This window comes from Rissa tridactyla, chromosome 9 (genome assembly GCF_028500815.1).
Source record: "Rissa tridactyla isolate bRisTri1 chromosome 9, bRisTri1.patW.cur.20221130, whole genome shotgun sequence".
Lineage (NCBI taxonomy): Eukaryota > Metazoa > Chordata > Aves > Charadriiformes > Laridae > Rissa > Rissa tridactyla.
Genome location: NC_071474.1, coordinates 37,623,595 through 37,643,473, shown reverse-complemented (window position 1 = coordinate 37,643,473; position 19,879 = coordinate 37,623,595). Strand labels below are relative to the sequence as shown.

The following is a 19,879-nucleotide window of genomic DNA, read 5'->3' as shown; positions in this document are numbered from 1 at the left end:
AGCCTGGGGCATTATCCCTTAGAAAGACTTGATTGCTGCCTGCTGATTATTTATTAATCTAATGCTTCATGCCTTGGACTGCCTGCCTGCGGGTACCAGGAAGGATTTCTCCCCCCTTGCTGCATAAGTTGGCTTGGCTTTTTTGGTTTTGATACTTCCTTGCTCCTTGGAAACCTGGGAGACTGCTCAGAGGACTACAGGGGGGACTTGCTCTGTTATTTCATCGGTACTGAAGTCACCCAAATACTTGCTGCTATGGCCAGGAACTAAACTGATCCCTCCAGATCTGGGATCACAGCAGAATCACCCCCAGGCCAGACTGGCAGAGGACCACTGGTATTATTTTAACCTATCTTTATAGCTTGGGGCATGGACTAACTCCTGAGAATTAAATCTAACAAATTACCTGCTACTTCAAGGATTTAGGCTGCTAGAGGGATGCCTTTGATCTCTCCCAATCTCCCTCTAGTTCATTATAATTATTGCTTTTGGTATTTTACTGTAAGTGGCAAAGATTGTTAAGAGGCTTTTAAGAAATATTCTGCAGTTTACACAATGCTGGGGTAAGTGGAGTAGATGTGGGTTTTTTTGACCCTTCCAGATTGAGTGTCTGCTACATATTTTTTTGCAGTTGTGGGACTGGCTTAGTTCAACTGATGCCAAAACTTCAGGCAATACTGTAGGCATCAGTACACAGAAGCGGTAACGTAGGCTGGAACGGCTGAAGTGGGGAAACAAAGTGATACACAGAGCTTCCCATCGTGTCAGCAGCTCCCACCACTTCTCTACCTGTAAATAAATCAAAGAACCAGATGTGGAAAACCTTGAACACATTCCCACCCACGGCAAGCACGCCTGCCTCACCTCTGTCTGTCTACCCAGCGGAGGCTCATCACGGCAAACTCACCTTCCAAACAAACAAAAGCAGCAGCACGGAGCCGAAGGCCATGTAGGCACATCCCTACCAAAGGGACACAATCTTGCACATATTCCTATTTTACAACCCCAAAATGAAATGCATCTTGAAATGTTTGAGAGCTTTCCATTGTTTTCCTCACATTTCCTCGTGTTATTCCTCACAAGGAATAAAATGTTTAAACACTATTTAAGCTCCTAAATTCAATCAGATTAATGAAGTAGAGATACAAGATTTCATATCTCACCAAAAAATATCCTAGGCCAGTCAGTGTATAGTCTTCATTCACAAGTCTCCTACTTTTATTCCTATTTCCCCACATAAGATCATACACAAACAAATTTTCCTTTATTTTTTGCCTGTTGGAATACAGAGGCTTCCTCTATCCCAACCACACTGCCTCCGAAAGACAACACAGCGGCACAAGTTCTGGACGCCAAACTGGCTCTGTATGATAGGAAATGTTAGATTAGTTGTCCTGAATCCAGTTATTCAGTTTTCACACCTCATTTTTGCCAGTTAGTCAGGGCCCAGTAACCAGACACCAGTAACTGAGTAAAAAGTGTTACCAAAAAAGCGTGTGTCAAACCTGTTCCGGCAAAGGAATGCCTTGCCTTTCCTTCTAGTAATGCATTTTCCCCCCAAATACTTAATCTAAATCTTCTTTGATGCAAATCGAAAGCAATTCTGTAAGCACCAGACATAACGAAACCTGGTTTCTTCATTTGGACCAGACACTTTTCTCAGTTACCCTCGTTCTGCTGCTCAGCCAACTCATACTTTATGGTCACCGAGGCCAATCTTGAGACTTACATTTGTTTCAGTGATTTAATATGAGGCTTCAGAAATGCTGTTTACCATGATAATTTATTCTTCTGCCATACAAATCCAAGATTCTCCCCAGACTTCTCATGCAAAGCAAGGGAAATCAAGCCTAATGGCATCCTATTAATGCTGTGCTAGTACCTGCAGCTTTAATCCACAGCTAATTCCAACAACTAAGATTAAAAAAAGCATTATCAGTTCAGGTTGTTCTGGTTTTAAATGCAAAACAATTTCTTAGCTACTCCTGCAGATAAACAAGTACAGAGATATCAGCATAGCAGGGAGCCGCATCAGCATTTCTGTTTGTACCGCGAGGCTGAGTTTCCACAGCAGACTGGACAAAATGGGACGCTCGAGTGAGTGGACAGTGACTGAATGCAACGCAAAACAACACAATAACTTGAAAGAGGTAAATAGCTTCAAACAAAGCTGATGTGGTAAAAGTTCAGGCAGAACTAAAGTTGGATATCAGTTCTGCTCAATCAGATTCTGCTCAGTGGAGCATCTTCCTCCTTCCATAGCAGTTGGTCCTACAGGACTCAGAAGCATCCCAAAAAGCAGTGGGTGCTGAACAAGGGGCCAGCACAGCCGGGAAAGGGCTTTGAGCTGTGGGTGGGTGCAGCAGCTGATCCAGCCAAAGCTGCCACCTCTGACCAGAACGGCCATTCCACTCCCCCGCCTCCATCCGTCTCCCGGCTCTGCGGTCCCTGCCTGGAGCTTATCATCTGAAACTGTGGTGAGCTGATTCAGATCATGAAACTGGCAGATATTCACTTTATTTCCCTAGGTTAATACCTGACAGCTTGCTGAGCTAAATCTGCCCACTGAGGGATCAAAGCAGCAACACAGGCAGGGCAAGGGAGGAGATGCAGATCACAGCCTGGATGGGGACCGTCCCGCTGAGGAGCCACAAACTGTGCCATCGTCTGAGTGCAAAGGACAGGAGCAAGGGGGAGGTGATTTAGGTAAGAACGGAGGCAGGTGGCAAGAGGTTATGGTTTGGGTGAGAAAAGTCAACTCAGGGGTATCGTACCGCAAGCCTTTAGTTATGCTGTTAGATTAATTGCCAATCATTCTCACAACGTACAGCGCAACACACACAATTCGTTAAGTCCCTCAAATGTCCTTCTTGGTGTCTAGGCTTGTAGGATTACACAAAAGCCACCTCTTCTCTCCCTCTCTCTTTGTCACTGTGTAGTGGGGTATACGCCTGCCCTGCTTGCCTGCCCGAGCTCTAGGCAGATCTTGTGGAGCGTGGTGGGTTGAAGGCTGGTCTGTGGCTAACAGACCAGATCCTCAGTAGACGTGGATTTTCATGGCTCTCACGAAACCAAGAGTCACCCCAACTCACAGTAATTCACAGCCCTGTTTCAGTTTTTGTACCTGTACACTTTGCAATCAAAACAAGGTTCTCTACGTGTAGGGCTGGAAAGTTAATTTCCTTATTTAAAAAAAAGCTCAGCTGTGCAGACTCACTGCAAGCAACGTGCTGGCAAATTGCTGGGAGCTGGCCTCAGCTCACCCCTGCAGTTTCTTATACGCTTTCATGAAATACAGCCTTTATCAAATCTAAAATTCAGGGTCCTTAGACTTAAACCAATTAATGAATAAGAGATTTAAAAAATGTGCAACTCAGTCGAGAATTTTTACTGACATGTCCTTAATTCTGAAGGCTCATTAATTTTATTGGAAGAAGGCAAATGTGAGCTGTGAAGCATTATTTGTACATATTCTTGAGAAGGAGACAAATATGTTGATCATTCCTGAGCTAATCTAAAAAGCATTAAAAATTCACTCCACACTCTTCATTTTAATTACCTAAGTCAACAATGAGTTCTTTCAAATGTGTTTTATAATAAGTTTCTACTTGTGTGATGTGAAAAGGGAAATTAAAGCTAAATATTTTATAATTTGTAATGATAAGGGAAGATTTTAACGTTAATTCAACATGTTTCAGAAATAACTCTTAGAAAATCATGCTAAGACTACAAAACTCTATGTAAACAAAAGTGGTCAAATACTACAAAAACACTTTCATTTTACTTTTCTTCACATTCAGTGGTACGTCTTGTTCTACAGGCAGTCTAAACCTTAAGTATCATATTAATAATTTTGCTATCCATTTTTTAATAAGTGGTTTTCCATAAAGATTAGAAATTAATCTATCCCGACTTTCACCCAATAAGCTTGACTGCTAGAGGCAGCAAAAATCACCTATCTAGGCCTAATAAAGAAAGTTTTTTCAATTTAAATATACATTGCATTTAATAAGCTTGCATGATAATTTCAACAATGTTCCCGAGCTTTTTAAATTACCTTCCCGCTGTGTCCTGGAGACAACTCTGTTCTAGCTTTCATTTTCAGGGACCGACTTTATTAATATAATTTTTTACACCACAAAAAAGTTCAAAAATTTAAAGTTTTAGGAGTTTCAAAAGCACTCGAGCTATTATTTTTTCAGTACAACCTAATGGAAAGTTGTCCCCACTAGAGAAGGTTACCTGAGAGAGCGAACCATAGAGGTTTAATGTAGATATCAAGTTTTATGGTACAGCTTATATTATTTTCCCAATTTAAATAAATTCCTTTGGCAGTGTGGATGTTATAACTGCATCTGATCTAGGCTTCTCCAACAACGTCACAGTATGTCAGTTAGGTGAGCAATTTTTGACGTTCTTAGCGAACCACAGCTAAGCCAATAAACCATCAAGCTTGGGACAGTTTTGCTACAGAGGCAACACACAAGTATTCCATGGGCTATGCCGGTGTTCAGTGGCACCTGCTCTTCAAGCCTGAGCTGGAAATCAAAAGGACTTGTAAATGTCTGCAAAACATTAATTTTGAAGTCTTTGGCTGTCAGCTGCCAGGTTTTGTGAACGTTTCCTCTGGCAAACAGAAATCAGGTTCCTGCATGGAAGAGTGGAAGAGGCAGAAAAGGTGCATTCCCCAACGATTACTGCTACTTCATCTCCCTATCCTTCACACCACCAAGCAACACTTGATGGGAAAATTACATAGAACGTTATGTGAAATTTGGTACAATCAAAAATAAATCAATAGGATAGATCATCACCGAATGACTGACAACTGTTTAGGGGGGGAAAAAAAAAATCACCTCTACTACTCCACTGTCAGAATACTAAAATAACACACAGTTCTGATTTTTTAGGGCCAGTTTACATAGTTTAATATAGATTTATAGAAAACAGAGGTGCAAAGGACTTCACATGATCATCTATTCTTCCTTGTTCCAAATTAAATCATAGGTGACATCCCTTAAAAAGCTCCCAGCAACAGAGAACTGACAACAGGACTAGATAATCCATTAATCCCCACCAGACTATCTCCACAGACAAATATTCTCTCAATCTAAATTTCTCTTGCTGCAATACTTCTTGTTCTTCTCTCTGCGCATCACACGCTTACATCTGACAATGCAATATATTAAAGGTCATCTCACAATAGCACAACAATTTCTGAGTTTGAGCGGTTTGTTATATTTGTGTGAATAAATTCAAAGCAAAGCTTTAATGTTAGTTATGTGAACGCTGCAAAACTATTGCATTGAATTTATTCTCACAGATACTTCCAAAAATAATTTCCACCGTAATTTCCAAAGATTCTGCTCTTGCACAAAGTGGGACTTGGTAGCCCATTCCAACAAAATACACAAAGAGTGAGATTCATCTCACCCAGCTTGAGACATTTGTGTCTGAAATAGTTTTCTATTACAGTCTGTTATCAGACTATAATGTTTAAATTTATTCAGCTATTGATATTTATCCTTTTTGACACTATCATGATGCAAGAGACTGTAGCAAGTGTATAAAGCTATATTAAGCAGAAGAGGAATGATTCTGGAAAAACTCTCAAGAGGAAAACAGTTCCTACTTCAAATCATATTTGCCCTCATTTCTGTCTCTGAACATTAGAGAAGCTCATAAGATATTACAACTGTTTACAGTTTTCCACGCATTACAGAAACATGTGGACATTCCTTAAACTCCTATTTTCTTGTGTCTTCCTGCTGTCTTCTGTTACTTGGACTCGTATTAAGTAACACTTTTCCCTCATGATTACATGACTGATACCCTGTTTCCTCTTTTCTCTTCAGTACATCTATTGGGTTTGCTATGAAATAAATTAGTGACTGCAGTAAATAACCTTTCGGGTGGTCTCACTGGCAACTGACAAATAGTGCAGCTGAAACCACTCTAACTGAATAAAGGATCTATCCTGGCTCTCTTCTTCATGTTATGAAGTGCATTATCCCAGGAGGTGTCCTACCAGGAGGCAATGAGGCACTTTAGGAGGTCAGGTCTTCTTCAGAGAAACAGGAGTTGCAGAAAAGTAGTATTAAATAGTCAGTGTCTTCAGAACAAAATGAGGCAATCTACACTTCACACAGCCTGACACCACTTCCCACAGCATTCTGCTGGAGAAACTGGCTGCTCATGGCTTGGACGGGCATACCCTTTGCTGGGTTAAAAACTGACTAGATGGCCAGGCCCAAAGAGTTGTGGTCAATGGACTTAAATCCAGTTGGTGGTCGGTCACAAGTGCTGTTCCCCAGGGATCAGTACTGGGGCCAGTTCTGGTTCATATCTTTATCAATGATCTGGCCAAGGGAATCAAAGTGCACCTGCAGCAAGTTTGCAGACAGCACCAAGTTGAGTGGGAGTGTCGACCTGCTTGAGGGTAGGAGGGCTCTACAGAGGGATCTGGACAGGCTGGATTGATGGCCCGAGGACAACTCCATGAGGTTCAACAAGGCCAAGTGCCACGGTCCTGCACGTGGGTCACAACAACCCCATGCAGCGTTACAAGCTGGTGGAAGAGTGGCTGGAGAGCTGCCTGGCAGAAAAGGACCTGAGGGTGTTGGTCGACAGCTGGCTGAATATGAGCCAGCAGTGTGCCCAGGCGGCCAAGAAGGCCAACAGCATCCTGGCTTGTATCAGACATAGTATGGCCAGCAGGACTAGGGAAGTGATCGTCCCCCCTGTACTCGGCACTGGTGAGGCCCTACCTCAAATATTGTGTTCAGTTTGGGGCCCCTCACTACAAGAAAGACATTGAGGTGCTGGAGCGAGTCCAAAGAAGAGCAACAAAGCTGGGGAGGGGTCTGGAGAACAAGTCTTACGAGGAACAGCTGAGGAAGCTGGGCTTGTTCAGCCTGGAGAAAAGGAGGCTGAGGGGAGACCTTATCACTCTCTACAGCTACCTGAAAGGAGGGTGTAGGGAGGTGGGGGTCAGTCTCTTCTCCCAAATAACAAGCGACAGGACAAGAGGCAATGGCCTCAAGTTGCACCAGGGGAGGTTTAGATTGGATATTAGGAAAAGTTTCTTCACTGAAAGGGTTGTCAAGCATTGGAACAAGCTGCCCAGGGAAGCGGTTGAGTCACCATCCCTGGAGGTATTTAAAAGACATGTAGATGTGGCACACGGTTTAGTGCTGGACTTGGCAGTGCTAGGTTAACGGTTGGGCTCAATGATCTTAAAGGTCTTTTCCTAAACAATCCTATAATTCTATTATTTGCGATAATTTGGACGCAATTACTGCACAATGATCAACTATTTCTACCAAAGGCAAAACTTCTCCAAACCAAGACAATTCTCCAAACGTTGTTTTCATTTTAAACCTTTCTACTGTAAGCTTTAAGCAGGAAACCTTTCTGATGTGTTGCCTCGCAGATATCTAACTACCTTTCTTATCTTCTTACCACAGGCCACAACACATAATATAAAACCACTGGAACTAAAATGCCATATCCTTACTGTTTGTTACTCAGAATGTTTCACCATCAATCTAGTGACAGCTTTAATTGCTTTCTGGAAATAATCCTACCATCATCTCATTGAACTTAGTTCTGATGCATTGAAAGTACTCTATAAATAGCTCTTCTGACTTGTAGTAGGAAGGCTGCCATTAACACTATTGTGTATCTCAAAATATATGAATGTAATTGCATCTTTTAAAAAACTGTAACATAGCTTCTGATAATGCTACACCTATTTGAAAGTATCTTTTCCAAACTGGAAGCCTCAATTTGCTTGAAAATTTATTTGTGTAGAAAAGTAATCAGTGGACAGACAGAAAGGTCCAAAGGACAAATACAGCAGAGGCAGGGGAAAAGGCAGAGAAACTTTTTTCCCATCTTGGATCTTTCATCACACATTTTTTTTCAGCTTTATTTTTCATCTGATGGAGAATATTTTCTTCCTGATCCAAATCCAATTTGTATATATAAAAAAACCTCACCCTTTATCGATTTCGCTGTGGTTCAAAATGGTATTTTTACAGTGCAAAAATTTAATCAATACAGCCTGATGAATCTGGACTGGTAATGGTAAACATACTAACAGATATTTCATTTCAGGCAGCCAAAGCTCTGGAAACTGATACCACTGAAAAGGATTACTCATTTGCCATCGGGTATATCTCTGTTTACCCAGCCATGGTTATTGGTGTAAAGCAGAATGCAATTATGCTGTGCTTGCCACAGCAGGGACTTCAGCTGCAGAACCTGTCTCTTTCTTAGAGGTGATGTAGGTTGGCAGGTCGGACAAGGCCTTTGTGGGAAATGTTTAAAATAAAGGAGCAGAAATGCAACCTAATAGCAGGAAGATTAGACTGACACAAAGGTGAGGAGAACTACACAGTATCCTGACCGGGACATTCTCTAAATACCGTCTTTCCCAAGTAAATATGGAGTTTCCTTGTCCAATTTGGTCCTGTTTTATAATTTGTCTCCACTGTTTGATTTCAGGTTGTACATGTTGCAAAACAATGAGATTACAGTCATCACTGGAGATTCATACTCTGCCTAACAAGCTCTGAAATCCTTCACAATACACTGAGAACCACAAAAGGAAATGCCTTGCAACGTCTACCTTGTTCGATATTTTATTTGATCAGGAGACTAGTCAGAAAGCAGTCCAGAACAATCTATAGTGAGCAGTAATGAGTGAGATGAAAGCTATGAAAGCTATGCCTTTGCGTTCACTCATGGAGGGGAAAATGCAATCCACAGTTGTTGGGCTGAAAAGCCAGTTGTGTAGGAAAAATGGGAAACCTGTTGAGTGACAGACCGCAAGAATCAGGAAAGGCACGAGGCAGTGTACGATAATGATGAGAAACATGGAGAGCAACCAAATGGCTTTGTAGGGAAAAGGGAAACAGGTGAAGAGATGGCTCAGTAGGTACGTTTAATACAGTTGTCTCACAGGTACAGCCTGAACTACTACAGCATCAAAAGAAAATAAAAAATTTGAGACAACTACTTTCAGCAAAGGTTCACAAGATGGCCTGAGTGGATTAGGATACCTCTTTGTATAAGCACTAAATCTTTCGCGATACACAGTAGTACTATTATTAACTAGGGCTTAGCCCTTAGACTAGGGCTCTGCTCAGAGCATAAAGTTTTCCACAATTATTTAATTAGTAAATTTGATTAGTAATATTCACTAAAGAAGTAATGATTTATTTAAGCACTATTTGCAAAGAGTAGCCACCATCTTTAATTCACTGGCTTACAGGACCACCTTAGAATATGGGTCTACTCACAAAACTTGCTCCGGTGAGTGCTTACCTCACCCAGGTCAGGTGCTCTGTACGTTAGACGTACCTGCTGACTTCAGTAATGAAGACATATTTTACTCATACCTCCAAAGGGCTCAAAATGATGAAAAGGTGGGCACTGGTACTACGTCTCAACACATTACAGGAACCTCTATTCAGTTTCACCTGTGTAAAAGCAATGGCAGCCCAAAAGTGGCATAGATGCCACCGTTGCCCAAATTGGACATAGAGTTGGCACTCAGAAGGAAAGGGGATAGTGACTTGCAGAATCTACATCAACATGCTAGGGCTGGATGCTTTTAAAAGGACCTACTTCCGTTTTCACAATGGTTTTTTTTTTTTTTCAGGGAAGAGCCAGACTACATGGACAGACAGAAACACTGGATCAGCTAACACAAGCCCTAGGAACTCTGTGTTCCCAACAATCAATTTGTATCACAGTAAAGACTAATATGAGAAGCTGAAGGTCATTACCAGCTTCTGAGTAACATCTCAGGTTCACAATCAAAAGCAAAATCAGCTGAAGAGGCTAGCCTCGCTTCCTCTCTTTTTAGCAGAAATAAACAGTCTGTTGGACAAACCCAACAGCCCGGCATAACAAGCTCTTTCACAAAAGCAAGGAGTGCAGCCTCAATTAGCAAAAGTCATACACTGCTCAGTGACCGACTACGAACACTGCTTACACAGACAAGGAGTAAACATTTCTGTGTTCATTGCTGCATTTGTAAAAATGAGTACAGAGAGAGATGAAGCAGCTCCCAGTAAATAAACCATAGCTTCCTCTGTGTCAGCAGCAGGAACAGAAATAGCAACACGCATCTGGCAGCTGCTGTTCTGTCTTGTTGCTGCTAAAGCAAAGACGCAGCTCATGACTTGCATTTTTCCTGCACCAGGGAGAAGCAGCACCTTGGGCCCGCGACCCTGGATTTTACTTGAGCTCTGCTATCGCAGTCCTCCGCGTCCCCGCTACAACCGCCATAGTGCTTTGTCAGTTTTAACAACGGAACGAGCGTCCTTTATTATTTTGCTTGCTCTTGCTTCTACACTGCCTTCATTTTTCCACTAACTCATCACTTCTCCCTGGTCCCTCCTCGCCCGCGCAAACGCTGCTTTGCCGAGGCAGTTGTGTTATCCCCAGGACATGCTGCCCAGTCGCATCCTGCTCAAAGATGCCCGTCGACTTCTCGCTCCGCATTGCTGAGAGAGGCCCCGCCAGGCTGGACACCCTTCTTCAAGGCATTTGTGTAACGAGCGCCGGGGTGAGCAGAGTAGGAGCTGAAAATACAAATGTGCCACGTGAACGAACAGCTTCCCGCAGCCCATCAGAAAATGATTTTGGATCGCAAGGTGATAGATGCTATTTTAAGAATCCGTTTATAAAATAGCCAACGCTTCCTAAGCTGAAGAGTGACATGCCTGAATGTATACTGCAGCTACAATACACAAGGAGTTTTTGCACTATCACCACTGAAATGTTCTTACATAATTACTGTAAATTTAAATTTATTTAAGAAGTGTTACACTTGAGCCTAAACATTTAAGCAAAAGTCCTTGAAGGGGGCAGAAACCAGGAATTCCTTGGATGTCTACATATGTAACCCTTGCAACAATCTACACAATCAAAAAGATTAAAAATGCAATATGCGGGAGAAAAGAAAGTTTCCATGATTTTGACTCTTATCAGTAGCAATTTCCTATTTTCAGAGGTAAGTTAAACTTGATACACCCTGCTGCATGAGCATATTGAAATGATAGCTATTTTTGTAGAACTCTTACCATGACAATAAAAAATTATTATAAATATCTGCTTTTCAGGGATCTATGCAATACATTTTGCATAACAGATGTTCTGAAATTCACCGAAGGACAAAACCTCTAGTTATTCTAGTGCTTTTTTGTAATCTTGCTCCAACAATTCCCATTTGTGCTTTTCCAGCTGTGAGGAAGGGAAGCTCCCTCCTAACACAAACCCCCTTCTTTACATGCTGGTGGTATGGATAACCTGTCAGAGTTTCATCACCGGCCTTCGCTTAGCAAATTAAAAATTAAATTTTGTATGTTGCTACTGTTCCGTTGCCCATCTAGGCTGTTTTTTTCCCCTCCACTGCAGCATCTGCAACACCAGCAGAACGTTCCCACAACTTCGCTTCCTCTTTTATAAAGGCTTCTTGTGGAACGTGAGCCGTTCACATGCAGAATTTCCACCTTGGTGTTTTCTGGGACAGAGTATTCACAAAAGTCCTTTCCATACTCTATCCTGCTGCTTGTTTTACTATGGCTCTTAATCACTGGCTAGTAGATTGACTACCGCGTAGGTGATAAAGTTGAGATGCAAAAAGGGAGGCAGTCACCTAGCTACAACTTTAAACGTCTAAATCCAAAATTTAGACCCTTAAACCCGTTGCTCAGCTTACCTAATTTGGAAGTCCTTGAACCACTTTGGCACCTGAAGAGATACTAAAATCCCATTTATTTACCAGGTTTTGCTACTAGATAATCACCCAACTGAGGTCATAACAGCCTTATGTTAAGCTCTCTAGTTTCACAATCTGCAGGATCTTATCCAGGCGTTGCCTAAGGATCCTAATGAGCCTTACCCTCAGAACAGATCTGCTGGAGCTGGCCTACCACAAACCACATTGAGGGGAACAGTTCCTGCACACAACGGGCTCCACATAGAGACACGCTGCCATGCATACAGAGAGGAAGGTCTCTTAGCTACCTAGAAGGTAGGATAAACAGTCCCATATTGCTGTCGCCAGAGCAATTTGGGTATCTTGCTCCTGGAAAAGGGAAGAGCGGCTGGGATCGAAAATGGGTCTGTGGATTCCACCCAGTGGAATAAGTAATACCTTTTTGTGGATTAGATCAGGATTTACAAAGGCTGACTTAAGTAAATTATGTTTACATTTGAATGAGGGATATTTCCAATAATTGCTGAATGAGGTGCAGACAGAAATAGATTAAGAATCTTAATTTTCAGGAAGAAAAAGGGAAGGAAAGAGCCATTATTTTTGGCATAGCTGCTAAATAAGCAGCAATCAGGTGAAAAACATCCCAAGTTTCCTCATTGTATATCTCATACCCTTGACTTATCCTGTTTCTTAAATCAATACATGACTACATCAGGTATTTCTGGTTCCCTCTGGACTGATTTCAACATGCAGGAGAATTAATTTTTATTGGAGTGCTTCTTCACTGCCTTAAATTGCTCATGTTTTAAATTCTCCAGCAACACATATTAAGTGTTCCAATCTTTAACTACTAAGTTTTTAATAGAAATCTTGCTCACCAGATATCTTTTTGCAAACTCTTGCAACTCTACAGGAGATACAAATCAAACTAGTCACACATCGTTTTTTTCTTTTCAGTGAAATATACAGTAGTAAGAAGTCTTTCTACAATGTCAGACAATGTACAGCAGGGGAAACTTCAATCATCCTTTTAATTAGCACAGCAGTAATAGTTAAAGCTCCTCACAAATTAAAGAAAGAGGACAGTTAGATGAAATTAAGTAAGTCCATCATTTCTTCAGAACAAAACAATGAAGGACGGTTATAGTGTAATTAAAAAGTTCTTGAGATTTGTCTAAAATAGGGAGCAGAGTAGAAGTACCAGCATGGAACAGAGCAGTCCATAGAAAACGCATGACAGATTACATCACGCATTGAGGAAATTTCAAGGCTATTTTCACTACTGTGAGTTGTTTGTAGTGAATATCCTTGTCCTTGGCAAATCAGAATGACTGACACCCATAATTTGCAATTTCCTAAACCTGAAGAGTTTTCTGATTGCGATGAAACGGTTTTACCTAATTATTTTTTCAAGTTGCAGTTTTTGATGTTTAATTTTGAAACCAATTTGAGATGTCTTGAACTATATTAATATACTGTATTATGCCTTCATTTCTTTTTGAAGCACTTTACTTTAAAAAATGCATACTTCTAATGATTTTTAAATTACTCTACTCTGCACATACCAATTTACAACAATTACAACATTTTGCATTTTTCAAAGCACTTCAGTTTTAAAGAGGTTTTATGCTTCGCAAGATACCGAAGGAAGCGGCTGCTGATCCATTTTTACCCTTTGTAAAATTATCACCAATCTTGCTAGAGAAAGCTTAACTAAAAATAGATATGCTAAATATATACCATCTCCACATAATCATTTTAGGATGAATGTTTTTGTGACTAAGAACTGCCAGTATTCTTTTCCTAATCATAATTAGGTTGCTTCGGTTGTATAAATGGAGTCAGTGGAATTATGACAAGTGTCCTGGAGTAAGGAGGAGGGAAACTGGCCTACTTTGGCTGAATAGAGTCTAGAGAAACGAATACAGGACAGGATGTCAGATGCATCAGCTCTGTCACAGATTTCATTACTTTTCAGTCTATAATATTTGAGGCATACTGCTGCAATTAATTAGTGACTCGGGCCTCGATTCTCACCTGAAACACACTGGGATTGCACTGGTGGCATCACTGCAGTTACACTAATTTATGCTAGCTAAGGCTCTGTCCCACTGAACAACTCCGTCATCCATTTTCTCTTAATATTTCATTCCCTTAATCACGAGGCTCCAAGTTAAAGGTGTTAATCTGAGAACAGGAGACGAAGTTTTTTGTTCAGTTTGTTGAGGCGGCACCTTCAATTAGCCAGAGCTTCCCCTTCTACCTGACATGAACAGTCAGTACTCACAAGTTTGATTTTGTCTTTCTGAAAAGAGCTGCCTACATGCCTCAAAGGGAGATGACTCATTAACATCAAGGGATTTTGGATGACAGCCTATAAATAAAGCAACAAAGATCCACAGACTGTAAGTAGAAAGTTGACTATAATGAAGTTCTGGTGACAGTAAAATAGTGTACTATCGGACTTCCATCCTACTGTATTATTTTGTCATGTATGCAGTAAATCACCCCCATGCCGCACAGGTCAACTGAACCATATGTTGAAGGTCTGAATAATAATGGATTTTCACACAGCATCATAACTGGATTCAGTATGGTGTGAAGATGCTGAGATTCTGAAATATTCCAAGAATGATCTTTTCCAGTACAGGTAGTTTTCACAAAAAATATTTTATAATCAGTCTCACTTGGAACAAAGTATGAAATTCCTATTCTCTATTCACATCTTTTAAAAGGTGGTGGTGGGGGGACTAAACGAGAATCAGAACCCAATCTCTTGCGTGTCTCTCTCGGGCGCATCCACTGTCAGATGGCTAAATTGGTAATGGCCAAATGTCTTTTTCTGTGACTTGCCAAAGGATGACTGGGTTAGGAAAAAACTAAAACTAAATGAGCAAAGTGATAAACAAGATAGTAAGGAATTAATTCAAACCGGCCGGCAGGAATTGCTCGAATAATGGCTGCAGCACCGATCCTTGCAACTGGAATTACAACAGCTATGTCCAAGGTACAGCATTTGGAAGAACTCAGCTGGAATAACTCTATGCTGCTTCTCTACAAATTTCTGACATTGGTATAATTTTGAAGCAGTGAAAACCATAGCTTGTTTTTGACCTTCAGTGTTCAAGCCAATTGAACATGGTAAATACACATCAGTGTATAATCATGTAGAACAATTAAAGCACTTTGATCTTGTCCATATAAAAACCCAAATCTTAGGTACAGATAGAAGGTAAGTGATTTTTTTTTTGTCCTGATGTGACATATGGCTGTAGAAAGGATACCTATCAATGTTGTTTTGACTGGTGTAGCTAAAGATCTGTCAATACTTTCAGAGTGAAATTCATTTGATGCTGCCTAAAGGAGGTAAAAGAATCAGATAGCATATTATCTTTCTGTATGAATGTTAGCCGATAGGAAGAGCATTTACAAATAGGCACGTAAGTAGCAAGGTAAAGCCTGAATGAAAACCACATCATCTTTGGGATAGGCAAATTGAAATCTGAGGTAACAAAAGAAAATGGCTTTTCATGGAAGTTGTAGGCTAGAAAGAGGCCAAATATGTCTGTAACAGGTATCCAGCTTAGAGTATCGAAAGGATGGATCTTAATAGAGCTGAATAAAAAGCCAACATAGCTTGTGTCCTACGAGTAGCGTAGGATTAGCAATACTAAACGTCTGAACAACTTTCAAGCCATACTGAGCTGCTCTTACTGAGAACCAATTCAAACATGATGAAAACATCCTGACAGCTGTTTTGGAGTTCTGTAAGAGGGTTTTCCGGACCTCAAGGGACGTCAACTGGCCATCAAGAACTTTGGATCTAGAAGGAGTATCTGGAGGCGATGCAGTGAGATCGGTTTTTGGCAGTCCCCAGGTCAGAGCAGAGACTATGCTGGACATCTGTGTTAAGCTGACTAGCCAAAACTGGCTTGGACAGTGTGGAACTGTAACAGTGTTGTGGCTCTGTTTCTTTTGGTCTTGAAAATACTTTGGGAATCAAAGCTGTGCAAAAAAAGTAAGCAGGTCTATGCTATAGCGGAGAAGGATCCTGGCCTCAGGCCTCTGATGATAACAATATGATCTTGAAGCACTTCAGAATTACCACTCTTTTGGCTAGAAGCTGGTGTGATGGCCACATCAGGAGACGATGTCAATTATTTTGGCAGCAAGCATCTGCTCTCCCCAGCTCATAGCTGTTAACAGTATGCTTTGTAGCAATGCTACAAAGGTGCCCGATTGCCAGCTAATCCTCATACGTAAAAGATGCTCAAACTGATAGGTCATGCAGGACAGTTTAACTAGAGCAATAAGTCAGATGGACTCTGGACTGGTTATATGGTAGTTAACTCAGTGCCACACAGCTGCTTCTCCACAGCCACAGTGTAAGAAACACCCCTAACACTGGAGCTACTTTTTGATAGAAGAGTAATCCTCAGCTCTGAACACAAACTGGGGCTGCCCTAGTTATACCAGCCTTTGTAGTACAGATGTTGTCTGTTGAATTATTCTATTCTATTGAATAAATTAATTCCTTAAGAACGTACATAAGGTATAAAGAAAAAGGAAGAGTTCTTCAGAGAAAACATTGCCAAAGTTCAATGGACAATCAGACGTTTATTTGCTGAGCTAAAAAAAGGGGCTAAAGCCAGAATTCATATTCCTATACAGAAGCCTCCAAGATGGACTCTGCGATACTTAGGTGGGTCACAGCTATGGCCTCCTCGTTTTGACAGTCCCTTTAGAAACCATGCCCCATGCCAGGGAAGACGAGAAATAAATCCAGTTCACGCCATTATTCTTTGCTTTTGTGCATGTGCACCTTCAAATATTTATATAGAACTATATACACATTTCACCTTTTTTAAACTAGCCTCTTCTTACCAACCAATTAATTCAATCGTATCACAGTTCAGTGTTTGTTGTACCCAAACACCCTCAACATGCAATTTCATGTAGAATCTCATCTGAATAGTCCGGTAGATTAGAAAAAGACACTGTCTTTAGTGCAGCAACTGTGCAGAGGAACAAGTGTACACAGGAGCAAGTAACCACTTGAATGATCAGCCCGTACATCCTTAGCAAAATGGAATTTCTATATTTGTGAAAATTAAACCTGTTTCATAAGAAATACAGGAAAGATGAGTTAGTTAACGTGTAGGTATCTTCTTTTGTCTTTCTTTGATCTTTGAATATTTAAGCTTGGAATTTCAGTGTTCCCTTGATGTAATTTTTCAATGAAGCAATAGAAAGGAAAAACACACAATTTATGTGGTGGGTCATACTTCCCAAAACGCCTACCCAAACCCCAAGAAATAGGTAATGCTTTTTCTGGCATTATTCCTGTTGTGGAGGTGGAGACAGAGATAGAGAGAGAGAAAGAGAAAGAGAAAAGGGAGGTAGTGGAGAGAGTGGTGTGTGTATGCGGCGTTATGAGAAGCAAATGGATTTAAAATATTGGCCCTTTTTATAAACATTAAAGACAGAAATTATAATGAATATGACAAAGAATTTGACAGTCTTTCACCTCACAAAAAGAAACACAATTGTAAGACTTTTCACCTATTCGAACCGAGAGTAGACTGTGCACTTTTTAGGAGAGGGTCAGGCATAATTGAAACCATTTACCTAAGGACATAGTAGACTATCCTTCATTTTCAGCCTCTGCGAGAAGGTTGAATTTCTAAAAACTAAACAGAAATTATGAGTGTCAAGCAGAAACTGAAGGATGTTTTTTTTTTTTTTTAATATGTATCCTACAGAAAATCAAACGGCATAAACACCACAGTCTTTTCCAGCCTCAAAAATCCATGAATGACTCCAGATCTCAGGCTAGGGCTCCAAACATTGGCAATCCTTCAGGATATGCATGGTTCACACAGTCACCCTTCATCCCTCTTCCTCCATGTCCACAGTATTTTCTGCAGCTTGTAAAATGGAATCTCCTATTGTTTGAAGAGCTAGAGGTGGGCAGGTGGGGAAGGTATCTTAGAGATGGCTCATCTCTCTTCAGGCGTGCCACACTGTATCTGGGTTAATGTACTCAAAAGCATTCTGGCACCTTTGCTATTGCTCCTTTTTAAAGTACAGAAAGATATATTAATTTCTATTTAGGAGAAACATAAAGCTTAAAATAATTTGTCCTTTTATTTTGAAAGTATTTGGAACTTGCTGGGGAACGCAGAAATCATCAGGACAGGAGCCTATATTCTTCAAGGCAGTACAGAAAAGCAGATTTTCACTGACAATAATCTGGTACAGAGATGGTGGGAAAAGTGCAAGGGTTTGAGGCAGGCTGAGAGACTGCTCGTCTACCAGTTGCACAGCCTCCCTTGCTGTCTGATTCCAGACGAGCAGTCTGTGGTTTACCCTTTTCATCCTCTTCTTCGTACAGAACCTCATGATTTCTTCCATTCGCATGTGACAGCTCGTTTACTCTGACCTTGTTGACTTACTCATCTGATGTTTTCCTTCCTCACTAAAATCAGACTTTACTTCCAGCATGCACAGCAATCACTGATACTATGAAGAAAGCCTCAAGCGCAAACGAACATCTACACTTCAGTCTAACCGGCGTATTGCCACAACAATCCAGTTTAACACCTATATTTGAAAGGAGAAATCTGAAGTATCTAACTAGAAAGAGGGATACCGGTTGGTGGTTGCAAAAGCATTCTTTGATAACTCAGAAGACAGTGGGGATGAAGAGAGGTATCATCCCTGCTGGTTATGGAGGTAAGGAAAAAAGTTACCTTTCTTCTAAAAATTAGTCAAAACAGCTTGGAGGTGAGACAAACATAAAAATTATGATCCAAGCACACAAGATAAAAGCGTCGTCACTGCAGTTATTTATTAGCTCTTTGTTCCCTTACTTAATATCTAACTGCTCCATGCAGCTGACACAACAGACCTGTTGGAGATTAACATCTCTTTTTGAGCTACAATAACGTTGTATTATAACAGAATTAGTTTGCATATTTTAGGAATAAAAAATTAATACATAGCTAGCACTTTTCCTAATTATTTGCTTCATTAATGGAAGTACTACTATATTACTAACCTTCAGGGAATATTTTTAACAAATAATAAAACACATGATAAAAATGCAAGCAACCAGACTTTTGCTGAAAGCCAATAAAAAGTCAATTCTTATCAAAGCAGGTACCATATCCAACAGTGGCAGACTGAAATTACACACGTTAATTTTGGATTGTAGAATGAACACAGCGTCTTTGTAACAAACACTGAAAATTATTTGCAGGTCAATATCTGGTTGCTTTAAAAGTTATCGTGGAGTGGGACATTACATAAGTCGCAACTTAAAGATCATAACCATACACTTTAAAGGTCTGAATGGAAACTTATACTGTTCCAAGTGTTCTTTTGAATGATGATTTCTAAGAAAAATTGGTGACTTGGACGATTGGTTGTATTCCACAGTATTCAGCAAATCTGTCACCTGGATCTATTCTGTACTGGGATGTGCTACTTATCATTCCAGATTCTGGTTTTGTGAGCTTTATAGGGGGAAAAAAATAGTAGCACGTACATTGGTAATGACATGCTCCATTACAGGGTAAAATGTCCAGAGTGCATTCATTTTAAGAAAAGGAAACGTAAACGTACAAAGCACATAGGAAATCCATTTCAACTCTTAATCAAATTCAGTGGGATCAAACCTTGATGGTCCTCTAAGAAAGAAAAGAGTTTTTATCCCAGCATGAGAGAAAGGATGGTCATTTTGGTTTAAAGATTTTTTGATAGAGCCTTTTTCCTCACCAGTCACTGCATTTAGACCATTATTCTTTCTATATCCTCCCAGTGTCTCTGAGAGTTGCGGATTCCCTCATTGCATGAGCCTGATAGTGCTCAACATCTCATGCGAGAGTCATGCTTAACTCCAATCCATGCCAGGAGGCACTTGCACTCTTGCAGAAAGTACTGTTCTTGCTGGCACGCCACCAGGCAGTCAACATCCTTGTCACAGAGAAAAAGCCTTTCTGTCCTTGTCAACAGAAAGCCAGTTGCTGCCAAGCCCATAAAGTGCCATGCCACAGCACCCCTGCTTCATCCCTGTCTTGTTTTTTAAATTCATACTAGCACTGTAATAGTAACTACTTTCTTTCATGACTCAAACAGAAAGCA

General features: G+C 40.7%; 1 protein-coding gene across 9 annotated transcripts in view; it reads right to left on the bottom strand.

Annotated features, from left to right (window-relative positions):
* Nucleotides 1-19,879, bottom strand: part of TENM1 (teneurin transmembrane protein 1) — a 942,055-nt gene that overhangs the window by 101,291 nt on the left and 820,885 nt on the right. The gene's annotated exons all lie outside the window — the stretch shown is intronic.